Consider the following 12,350-nt stretch of genomic DNA (forward strand, 5'->3'; position numbering starts at 1 on the left):
AATTCTGAACTACTGAGTACTGCGTTGTCAAAAGAACGATACGCTACCATTATAAAACAAAGCCAGTCCGGCATATTCTTACCTCGTTGTACCGCGTAGCCTTGCGTCTCACGGGGTTTCCAGATGGTGTTTGTATAAAAAGCAACGTCATTTCCTCTTTATTTATACCATACGTTAGTTAATTACGTACGTTTGTCTACGTGGGGGCCATTTTGGTAGTTTTTTCGTTATACATTGAATAACGCGTGCTTTATTTATTTCTCGGTAAGAACACAGAGGAACAGGGGAAAGTATTATGGTTTAGACATTTATCCTCTCAGTTCTTTGTTGAAACACTTTATGCCTTTTGTTATCCCCCTACAGGGGTTCTCGTTCTTGACTATATTAGTTTATTGTATTCGTAAAACTATGATGTTTAACTGTGATATTCCACGCGGGAAACATACATCTATCAATCATTAAGCAATAGATTTCTTGGAAATGGTCTACAGAGACTACTGTATTCATTAATACAAATAGCACCTATTTCTCTCCACAAGTAGTGTATAAGCCTTACTTTGACTCTGCTATTACTATTTATTACGGCTCTGTATATTTATGAATAATCTAAAAGTTAGAGAGTTACAGTTAATGCTACTTTATTACGGACAATATATACGGTATGTACTCTGGTTAACCAGTGTTATCTAATAATTCTTTCCCATTCCTCTCTGTTGTTCAAACCCTGATAGTACGTTTTAAATTTAGACATATAGAATTGTTCCCTCTGTTTTCTTTTTTTGTCAATGTCTCCACCTCTTTTTGAGATTCTCATCTTTTCGAGGATGAACCATTTTAGATCATCTTCCTTGTGTCTCATTTCTTGCCAATGATCAACCAATGGCGCATTCTTTTTGCCATTCCTTATGGCTGATCTATGTTCTGTTAGGCGAAGTCTCATCTCTCTGCTTGTTTCGCCTATGTATCCCTTCTGACAGGGACATACAAGGAGATATACCACATTTTTGGTTCGGCAATTGACCATTTCGTTTATCCAGTGTGTTATACCATTTAGTACTACTTTCTGTTCCTTGATGATCAATTTGCAATGTGTACAATAGCTGCACGGAAAATTTCCTTTCAATATTGTTCCATCTTGGATGTTTGTTTGTACATTCTTACTAGGTTCTCTATATGTTTTTACTAGGTGGTTTCGGATGGTTTTATTCCTTCTGTATGAAAACAGGGGTTTGTTGAATGGGCTCTTCCCTGGTTTGTTCAACAGATACCAATTCTTGTTAATCAAATTCTTTAGTTTGTGGCTCAGCCCATTGAAATTACTAACCATTACTATTCCTGGGTCTTTTTTGTTTTTATCAATGGTTTCAAAGATGCTTTCACGATTGTAGTATCTGGCTCTCTTGTGGGCATCCTTGACGAGCCTTTTGGGGTATCCTCTTTGTAAAAGTTTTTGTTGTAAGGATAATGCGTGATGTTCAAAGTCCCTGTTGTCACTACAATTACGTTTTATCCTTAAAAACTGACTAAAAGGAATACTGTCCTTTTGACACTTAGGATGATAACTTGTGTGGTGTAAAAGCGTATTTCTATCAGACGGCTTAGTATAAAGCTCCACACTGAGTTTATCATCTTTTATTTTAATGGTGATGTCAAGGAAGGCAACTGACTCTTTGCTTCTATTGGAAGTAAACTTTAAGTTGACATCACCACAGTTAAGCCAGTCAAGAAAAGAAACCAAATCATCCTCGTCTCCCTTCCAAATAAAAAACACGTCGTCTATAAATCTAGACCACTGTTTTATATTTTCAAAATAGGGGGTGACTTCGTTGTAAATATGCCGATCTTCAAATTTACCTACATAAAGGCAAGCCAGACTGGGAGCACAGGTGGCTCCCATGCTGGTGCCTTTGATTTGACAATAGAGATCATTCGTGAATAAAAAGATGTTATTCATGAGTATGATTTCAGTACATTCAACAATAAAGGTTTCCAGAGGCGAAAGATCATTTCCTTCTTGGCAGAGTATCTCTTTGATCATTTCAACTGTGTCACTTTGGGGTATGTTTGTGTATAAGGACTCAATGTCCAAACACACCAACCACTCATTGTTTCTATTGAAGTTAAGTCCTTCTATTTTCGAGATCATGTCTTTTGTGTCCTTTATATATGACGGTAATTTTTTTACTAAAGGACTAATGAACTTATCGACATATTTACTTAGTGGTTCCGTGATTGAGTTAATACCCGACACTATCGGTCGCATGGGTGGATCCATAATGCTTTTGTGAACCTTTGGAAGCCCATACAAGGCTGGTATGAGTGGATGATCATTTTGTAGAAATCTAAACTCATCTTCACATATTATATCGTCATCTCTGGCTAACCTCAGTAGGTTGCGGACCTTTACTTTTAATTTATTCCATTCTTCTATACTAGATTTCCTGTAGTGTAATGGAACATCCAATAGATTCTGCATCCTTCTGTTGTAATCGGCTGTATCAAGTACAACGATGCTTCCCCCCTTATCTCCCGGTTTAATGGTGATGGATTCACAATCCTGGAGGTTTCTGAGTGCAGTTATTTGATTTTGGGTTAAATTCCTCTCTGTCCATTCTTTCTTTTCGAACATTGCTTCTAAACCTTTGGTTACTACCTTTTCGAAAGTATCAACTTCCTGTCCCACCATACCAATTGTTGGTGTCCAGGTTGATAGGGGTTTCAATCCTGATTTGTTTTGAGTAGGCCTCAATTCCTTATCCTCAAAGAATTTTTTAATTCTAATTTTCCTAAAAAGATCCCGTACATCTTTTTCCATTGTGTATTTACAAGCTTGTGTACAGGGTGCAAAGCCTAAACCTTTTTCTAATGTGGTAATTTCTTCGGCTGTGAGTACCCTACTGGGGAGATTAATGATGGCTGCTTTTAGGGGATCTGTGCTTACTCCCAATCTTTCTGGCTGCGAGTTCGCATATATGGTCTCCTTTGGCCCATTTCCCTTAGTTGGTTTCCAGACCGACCCCTCCCTCTCGCCCTGAACGTTTGGGGGTGTCTCCGTTGTTGCTGTCCTAAAAAAAACGGGTAATCCCTACTAGTACCTGCTGTCTCTTCTCTGGGATCATTTCTAGATCTTGTATCAGCTCCTCTTTCTCCCTCGGAGTCTGAGCTGTTATAAGAGGTATCAGAGAATGTGACAGTTTTTTTAAAAAAGTTATTTTTGTTATACGGATTGTTTCTTGGTGTATATCCTGTTGGTTTCGGAAGATCATAGTAATCTTTTTGTAGGTAAGGGTATACTACTTCAGTATTGTATTTGGCAATGTCCTTACGTAATTTATTTGATTTTTTGTTTATTAAGTAATCCCTGTAGCCAGTAATATCATCCTGAATTTCTTCTAATTTCCGTTTAGCGTCTTCCAGGGCAGTACTTTCTTTTAGTTGTTTTTCTAAGGTGTCTATTTCTTCCCTCTCTATTATAATTATTTCTTGCGCTGTTACTATTATTAACAGCATCCAATCGCGACTACAGCGATTTGCTATTAGGGTCCAGTTTTCTTTAAATTTTTCATTTTTAACAAAGAGGCCGGGTTCATTCTTAATTTGTAGCCCCTTTGGGATAATGCCCTTTTTACAGTATTCTATTATAAAATCAGAATGAAGTTCAGTGCGGATCATTTTTTTTTTTAGATTCCACAAGTTATTCCATTTCTCATCGTCATTTTTTGATAAGGTTACAGTATTAAGTGTTTTCGAAGTACCATTTATTATCTTATGAAATTGGTCTTCAGAGAACCCGAATGTACGGAGAGTCTCCATTGCACTCACAAAAGTGACTCTCCAGCTACAAGAGCTGTAATCATAGATACAAAAAAGGAGAGAGTTTCCCAGGTGTACCAAAAGGGACCGGGTATGTAAGTTTTAACAAAAGAAGCTTCCCTTTTGTATTTACTTGATATATGCCAATAATCAGTTTAGATATTTTATATTGTGAACCCGAGACTTAGAATCTACAGACTATTACACTGCAAGTATATAGTATGATGGTTTTTATTAAAAAAAAAATTTCAAATTTATTTAAAAATGTTACATTCAGTGCTGCTAAGAATTTAGCAGTCACCATCAATTAGTGAAATTCATATAATTATCAACCATAAAAACACATATTCAGCAATTATAATCACAATTACATACGATTGAAATTAACACTCAATAAATCATTTAAATCAATTAAACAGAACAAAATTGCAAGTATAAAAACAGCAAATATGATTTGTGTCCTCTTGTCGACGCGTTTCGGTGCAATATCTAATATGTAACACCTTCTTCAGGACCAACACATTAAAACAGCTCACAATATCGATTAAAAACAATCTATAAAAAAGGGAGGATAAATACAATTAGTGTTCATAGTACTGTTTCCTTATCTTTGGCTCACAATATTGGATTCATAGGTATCACGTTAAGCCCGTACAGAAGAATCTATTACGAACCATGTTTAGAATAAGAATACGGGAACCTATGTTATAAATTAATTCTCATTGGAGGAATATACATAGTTGTCCACCCACAGGATAACATGAAGATAGTATTGAGGATTCGTCGATATTAATCATTTGAGCAACAACCTGGGTAAGTGTACTCCCTATTAACATAAAAAGAAAAAAACACAACTTAATAACCCGACAGTGAGTACAAACATAGAAATTTAACTATGACTAGTATTTAGACTATATATTTGTCTTGCTGTATAGGATGCAGTGAATTGACACACTCTCCTATGGCCGTCAATGATATTGGAGTTGAAGCCCCATTTCAGTGTAAGTATAATCACTGAATTTGATTCCAACATGGGCCTTTCCATTGAAATTCTTCCTACATGAGAAGAAATGTGTACAACAGCCTTAAGCGTAATACTACACGATTGAGTATACACAATTCATGAGACCCCCCCATATCATGCCGGTGGGATCAAAACGACCCCCTATTATATCCTGTGGGTGGACAACTATGTATATTCCTCCAATGAGAATTAATTTATAACATAGGTTCCCGTATTCTTATTCTAAACATGGTTCGTAATAGATTCTTCTGTACGGGCTTAACGTGATACCTATGAATCCAATATTGTGAACCAAAGATAAGGAAACAGTACTATGAACACTAATTGTATTTATCCTCCCTTTTTTATAGATTGTTTTTATAGATTGTTTTTAATCGATATTGTGAGCTGTTTTAATGTGTTGGTCCTGAAGAAGGTGTTACATATTAGATATTGCACCGAAACGCGTCGACAAGAGGACACAAATCATATTTGCTGTTTTTATACTTGCAATTTTGTTCTGTTTAATTGATTTAAATGATTTATTGAGTGTTAATTTCAATCGTATGTAATTGTGATTATAATTGCTGAATATGTGTTTTTATGGTTGATAATTATATGAATTTCACTAATTGATGGTGACTGCAAAATTCTTAGCAGCACTGAATGTAACATTTTTAAATAAATTTGAATTTTTTTTTTTAATAAAAACCATCATACTATATACTTGCAGTGTAATAGTCTGTAGATTCTAAGTCTCGGGTTCACAATATAAAATATCTAAACTGATTATTGGCATATATCAAGTAAATACAAAAGGGAAGCTTCTTTTGTTAAAACTTACATACCCGGTCCCTTTTGGTACACCTGGGAAACTCTCTCCTTTTTTGTATCTATGATTACAGCTCTTGTAGCTGGAGAGTCACTTTTGTGAGTGCAATGGAGACTCTCCGTACATTCGGGTTCTCTGAAGACCAATTTAATAAGATAATAAATGGTACTTCGAAAACAATTAATACTGTAACCTTATCAAAAAATGACGATGAGAAATGGAATAACTTGTGGAATCTAAAGAAAAAAATGATCCGCACTGAACTTCATTCTGATTTTATAATAGAATACTGTAAAAAGGGCATTATCCCAAAGGGGCTACAAATTAAGAATGAACCCGGTCTCTTTGTTAAAAATGGAAAATTTAAAGAAAACTGGACCCTAATAGCAAATCGCTGTAGTCGCGATTGGATGCTGTTAATAATAGAAACAGCGCAAGAAATAATTATAATAGAGAGGGAAGAAATAGACACCTTAGAAAAACAACTAAAAGAAAGTACTGCCCTGGAAGACGCTAAACGGAAATTAGAAGAAATTCAGGATGATATTACTGGCTACAGGGATTACTTAATAAACAAAAAATCAAATAAATTACGTAAGGACATTGCCAAATACAATACTGAAGTAGTATACCCTTACCTACAAAAAGATTACTATGATCTTCCGAAACCAACAGGATATACACCAAGAAACAATCCGTATAACAAAAATAACTTTTTTTTAAAAACTGTCACATTCTCTGATACCTCTTATAACAGCTCAGACTCCGAGGGAGAAAGAGGAGCTGATACAAGATCTAGAAATGATCCCAGAGAAGAGACAGCAGGTACTAGTAGGGATTACCCGGTTTTTTTAGGACAGCAACAACGGAGACACCCCCAAACGTTCAGGGCGAGAGGGAGGGGTCGGTCTGGAAACCAACTAAGGGAAATGGGCCAAAGGAGACCATATATGCGAACTCGCAGCCAGAAAGATTGGGAGTAAGCACAGATCCCCTAAAAGCAGCCATCATTAATCTCTCCAGTAGGGTACTCACAGCCGAAGAAATTACCACATTAGAAAAAGGTTTAGGCTTTGCACCCTGTACACAAGCTTGTAAATACACAATGGAAAAAGATGTACGGGATCTTTTTAGGAAAATTAGAATTAAAAAATTCTTTGAGGATAAGGAATTGAGGCCTACTCAAAACAAATCAGGATTGAAACCCCTATCAACCTGGACACCAACAATTGGTATGGTGGGACAGGAAGTTGATACTTTCGAAAAGGTAGTAACCAAAGGTTTAGAAGCAATGTTCGAAAAGAAAGAATGGACAGAGAGGAATTTAACCCAAAATCAAATAACTGCACTCAGAAACCTCCAGGATTGTGAATCCATCACCATTAAACCGGGAGATAAGGGGGGAAGCATCGTTGTACTTGATACAGCCGATTACAACAGAAGGATGCAGAATCTATTGGATGTTCCATTACACTACAGGAAATCTAGTATAGAAGAATGGAATAAATTAAAAGTAAAGGTCCGCAACCTACTGAGGTTAGCCAGAGATGACGATATAATATGTGAAGATGAGTTTAGATTTCTACAAAATGATCATCCACTCATACCAGCCTTGTATGGGCTTCCAAAGGTTCACAAAAGCATTATGGATCCACCCATGCGACCGATAGTGTCGGGTATTAACTCAATCACGGAACCACTAAGTAAATATGTCGATAAGTTCATTAGTCCTTCAGTAAAAAAATTACCGTCATATATAAAGGACACAAAAGACATGATCTCGAAAATAGAAGGACTTAACTTCAATAGAAACAATGAGTGGTTGGTGTGTTTGGACATTGAGTCCTTATACACAAACATACCCCAAAGTGACACAGTTGAAATGATCAAAGAGATACTCTGCCAAGAAGGAAATGATCTTTCGCCTCTGGAAACCTTTATTGTTGAATGTACTGAAATCATACTCATGAATAACATCTTTTTATTCACGAATGATCTCTATTGTCAAATCAAAGGCACCAGCATGGGAGCCACCTGTGCTCCCAGTCTGGCTTGCCTTTATGTAGGTAAATTTGAAGATCGGCATATTTACAACGAAGTCACCCCCTATTTTGAAAATATAAAACAGTGGTCTAGATTTATAGACGACGTGTTTTTTATTTGGAAGGGAGACGAGGATGATTTGGTTTCTTTTCTTGACTGGCTTAACTGTGGTGATGTCAACTTAAAGTTTACTTCCAATAGAAGCAAAGAGTCAGTTGCCTTCCTTGACATCACCATTAAAATAAAAGATGATAAACTCAGTGTGGAGCTTTATACTAAGCCGTCTGATAGAAATACGCTTTTACACCACACAAGTTATCATCCTAAGTGTCAAAAGGACAGTATTTCTTTTAGTCAGTTTTTAAGGATAAAACGTAATTGTAGTGACAACAGGGACTTTGAACATCACGCATTATCCTTACAACAAAAACTTTTACAAAGAGGATACCCCAAAAGGCTCGTCAAGGATGCCCACAAGAGAGCCAGATACTACAATCGTGAAAGCATCTTTGAAACCATTGATAAAAACAAAAAAGACCCAGGAATAGTAATGGTTAGTAATTTCAATGGGCTGAGCCACAAACTAAAGAATTTGATTAACAAGAATTGGTATCTGTTGAACAAACCAGGGAAGAGCCCATTCAACAAACCCCTGTTTTCATACAGAAGGAATAAAACCATCCGAAACCACCTAGTAAAAACATATAGAGAACCTAGTAAGAGTGTACAAACAAACATCCAAGATGGAACAATATTGAAAGGAAATTTTCCGTGCAGCTATTGTACACATTGCAAATTGATCATCAAGGAACAGAAAGTAGTACTAAATGGTATAACACACTGGATAAACGAAATGGTCAATTGCCGAACCAAAAATGTGGTATATCTCCTTGTATGTCCCTGTCAGAAGGGATACATAGGCGAAACAAGCAGAGAGATGAGACTTCGCCTAACAGAACATAGATCAGCCATAAGGAATGGCAAAAAGAATGCGCCATTGGTTGATCATTGGCAAGAAATGAGACACAAGGAAGATGATCTAAAATGGTTCATCCTCGAAAAGATGAGAATCTCAAAAAGAGGTGGAGACATTGACAAAAAAAGAAAACAGAGGGAACAATTCTATATGTCTAAATTTAAAACGTACTATCAGGGTTTGAACAACAGAGAGGAATGGGAAAGAATTATTAGATAACACTGGTTAACCAGAGTACATACCGTATATATTGTCCGTAATAAAGTAGCATTAACTGTAACTCTCTAACTTTTAGATTATTCATAAATATACAGAGCCGTAATAAATAGTAATAGCAGAGTCAAAGTAAGGCTTATACACTACTTGTGGAGAGAAATAGGTGCTATTTGTATTAATGAATACAGTAGTCTCTGTAGACCATTTCCAAGAAATCTATTGCTTAATGATTGATAGATGTATGTTTCCCGCGTGGAATATCACAGTTAAACATCATAGTTTTACGAATACAATAAACTAATATAGTCAAGAACGAGAACCCCTGTAGGGGGATAACAAAAGGCATAAAGTGTTTCAACAAAGAACTGAGAGGATAAATGTCTAAACCATAATACTTTCCCCTGTTCCTCTGTGTTCTTACCGAGAAATAAATAAAGCACGCGTTATTCAATGTATAACGAAAAAACTACCAAAATGGCCCCCACGTAGACAAACGTACGTAATTAACTAACGTATGGTATAAATAAAGAGGAAATGACGTTGCTTTTTATACAAACACCATCTGGAAACCCCGTGAGACGCAAGGCTACGCGGTACAACGAGGTAAGAATATGCCGGACTGGCTTTGTTTTATAATGGTAGCGTATCGTTCTTTTGACAACGCAGTACTCAGTAGTTCAGAATTTAGAAACCTATTTGTTAATAATCTGCTACAGTATAGTACATAAGATTCTCGTAAGTTGTAATGCTAGTCTTGATATTTTGACATGTCGTGCCGAGTTAAAGTGGCAGTATACCCATAAGATACGGCGATTTAACACGTAGTCCTCTTATGTAAACTCGCATCGGAGGACCACGCACTAATATTAGATATAAACTTCGAATAGGGCACACCGAGAAGGGGTAGGATAGAACTGTGCGCGTCAGTGGTTTTGTCTTGATGTGCTGAACTTAAAGAATAATATAGAATGCACATCGTGGTTAGTAAAATCTATGGTAAAGATAGAATGGCTGCGGTGTGCTCACACACGCAGTCGAGTGAAATGAAGTGCGTAATCAACAAAACTATGGTCAATCTGTCTTTGTAACATACATCTTAAAGACCCTTAATTAGCACTCCATAGTTAAAACATTTCCTCGAATAAGCATATCATGGTGTAATCTCTTAAAAATTAAAGCCTTATACCCTAGGTAGAAGGTGTAAGCGAGTGAACAGTCATGTAACCACTCGATGAACACAACAAGGTGGCTGACTAAAATTTAATGCCTCTTTGTATATACAACAGCTGTTTTGAATACATAAAACATTAAGGTCATATAATCTAAGAGCACGTATTTTCGTTTTTAACCTTAGGTACTGGCCTGAGCTTGAATTTAATTAAAAGCCAAGAACCATAGTGATTGCGAGATACAAAGTGAAACAAACGCAACATATGGAGTTTGAATGAAGAGTTAATGATTAATTAATACTCTACTAAAGTTCAAATGGTGAGTTTAATTAATAGTCTTGGTCTCAAAATATTTCTCAATTAAAACACATAGGGGATTAATATCTACCTATTTACTTTGTATCTGAACACAGCTTTTTGAACCAATAATCAAAAGCACAAGTACAAACATGAAGATAGTATTGAGGATTCGTCGATATTAATCATTTGAGCAACAACCTGGGTAAGTGTACTCCCTATTAACATAAAAAGAAAAAAACACAACTTAATAACCCGACAGTGAGTACAAACATAGAAATTTAACTATGACTAGTATTTAGACTATATATTTGTCTTGCTGTATAGGATGCAGTGAATTGACACACTCTCCTATGGCCGTCAATGATATTGGAGTTGAAGCCCCATTTCAGTGTAAGTATAATCACTGAATTTGATTCCAACACGGGCCTTTCCATTGAAATTCTTCCTACATGAGAAGAAATGTGTACAACAGCCTTAAGCGTAATACTACACGATTGAGTATACACAATTCATGAGACCCCCCATATCATGCCGGTGGGATCAAAACGACCCCCTATTATATCCTGTGGGTGGACAACTATGTATATTCCTCCAATGAGAATTAATTTATAACATAGGTTCCCGTATTCTTATTCTAAACATGGTTCGTAATAGATTCTTCTGTACGGGCTTAACGTGATACCTATGAATCCAATATTGTGAACCAAAGATAAGGAAACAGTACTATGAACACTAATTGTATTTATCCTCCCTTTTTTATAGATTGTTTTTAATCGATATTGTGAGCTGTTTTAATGTGTTGGTCCTGAAGAAGGTGTTACATATTAGATATTGCACCGAAACGCGTCGACAAGAGGACACAAATCATATTTGCTGTTTTTATACTTGCAATTTTGTTCTGTTTAATTGATTTAAATGATTTATTGAGTGTTAATTTCAATCGTATGTAATTGTGATTATAATTGCTGAATATGTGTTTTTATGGTTGATAATTATATGAATTTCACTAATTGATGGTGACTGCAAAATTCTTAGCAGCACTGAATGTAACATTTTTAAATAAATTTGAAATTTTTTTTTTAATAAAAACCATCATACTATATACTTGCAGTGTAATAGTCTGTAGATTCTAAGTCTCGGGTTCACAATATAAAATATCTAAACTGATTATTGGCATATATCAAGTAAATACAAAAGGGAAGCTTCTTTTGTCATTGAAGGAGAGACATCCCCAAAGTGAGCCCTAAGACTTGTACAATTGGCTTCCTATACATCTAGAAAAAGAATGCTTCCAACTTGACTTGAGGCAGGCTTGAATAGCTCATCTCTTCCCAAGCATATGACACTATTCTTGTTTGTTAGATAACATCAACAGCACATCTGCTTAATAATATAATGAACCTAAAAATACCTAACACGGCATTGCAAAATGACGGGCGCACTTCAAGACCAACCATAAAATGAGAGCCATTTTTATGCCTTTTGCTTAGAAATGTATGAACCCTTTTACACAAATTTGGAAAATGTCGGCTTCAATGCCTATTATTGCTAGGTCCCTTTTGGGAACGTATTGTATACGGTTCAACCCTTTTTCCTTATAAATCACACTGTAGCAAATGATCTAGTACATAACGTGGTTAAGACAGTGCATGGCCTAATGAGATCCCTATGTTGATACCTGACATGGAATCAGAAACAATGTATGCTATAGAAAACCAGGTGCAAAGCTTGCTGGGCTTCGAAATGGTAGTGTTCATGAGCTCCAAGAGTTCAAAGATCTCAGCCCTCACTGGAGTATGTTTGAGAGAAGCACATAATCAGGTCCTTCTGGATGAATCAATTCTGCACAGTGTGGCTGACCTCCTTAAATTGAAAGGCGAGTCCATAGAGTGTGAAGTTTATTGAACACCTTGTAATTCCGATCCTTATGCAAGATGGTGTTTGCCCTAGTTCCACAATATAAGATGGCATTCATAAATGAGGCATAAGAGTATTTAC

General features: G+C 36.2%; 1 protein-coding gene and 1 long non-coding RNA gene across 2 annotated transcripts in view; both read left to right on the forward strand.

Moving 5' to 3' along the window:
* CFAP221 (cilia and flagella associated protein 221) overlaps positions 1 to 12,350 on the forward strand; it is a 563,252-nt gene that overhangs the window by 269,147 nt on the left and 281,755 nt on the right. The window lies entirely within an intron of this gene.
* Positions 10,358 to 10,723, forward strand: LOC146857002 (uncharacterized). The gene is made up of 3 exons (XR_014979527.1): positions 10,358 to 10,371; positions 10,466 to 10,554; positions 10,677 to 10,723. It is a non-coding gene; the product is annotated as an uncharacterized LOC146857002 (long non-coding RNA).

Source organism: Triturus cristatus, chromosome 3_2 (genome assembly GCF_964204655.1).
Source record: "Triturus cristatus chromosome 3_2, aTriCri1.1, whole genome shotgun sequence".
Lineage (NCBI taxonomy): Eukaryota > Metazoa > Chordata > Amphibia > Caudata > Salamandridae > Triturus > Triturus cristatus.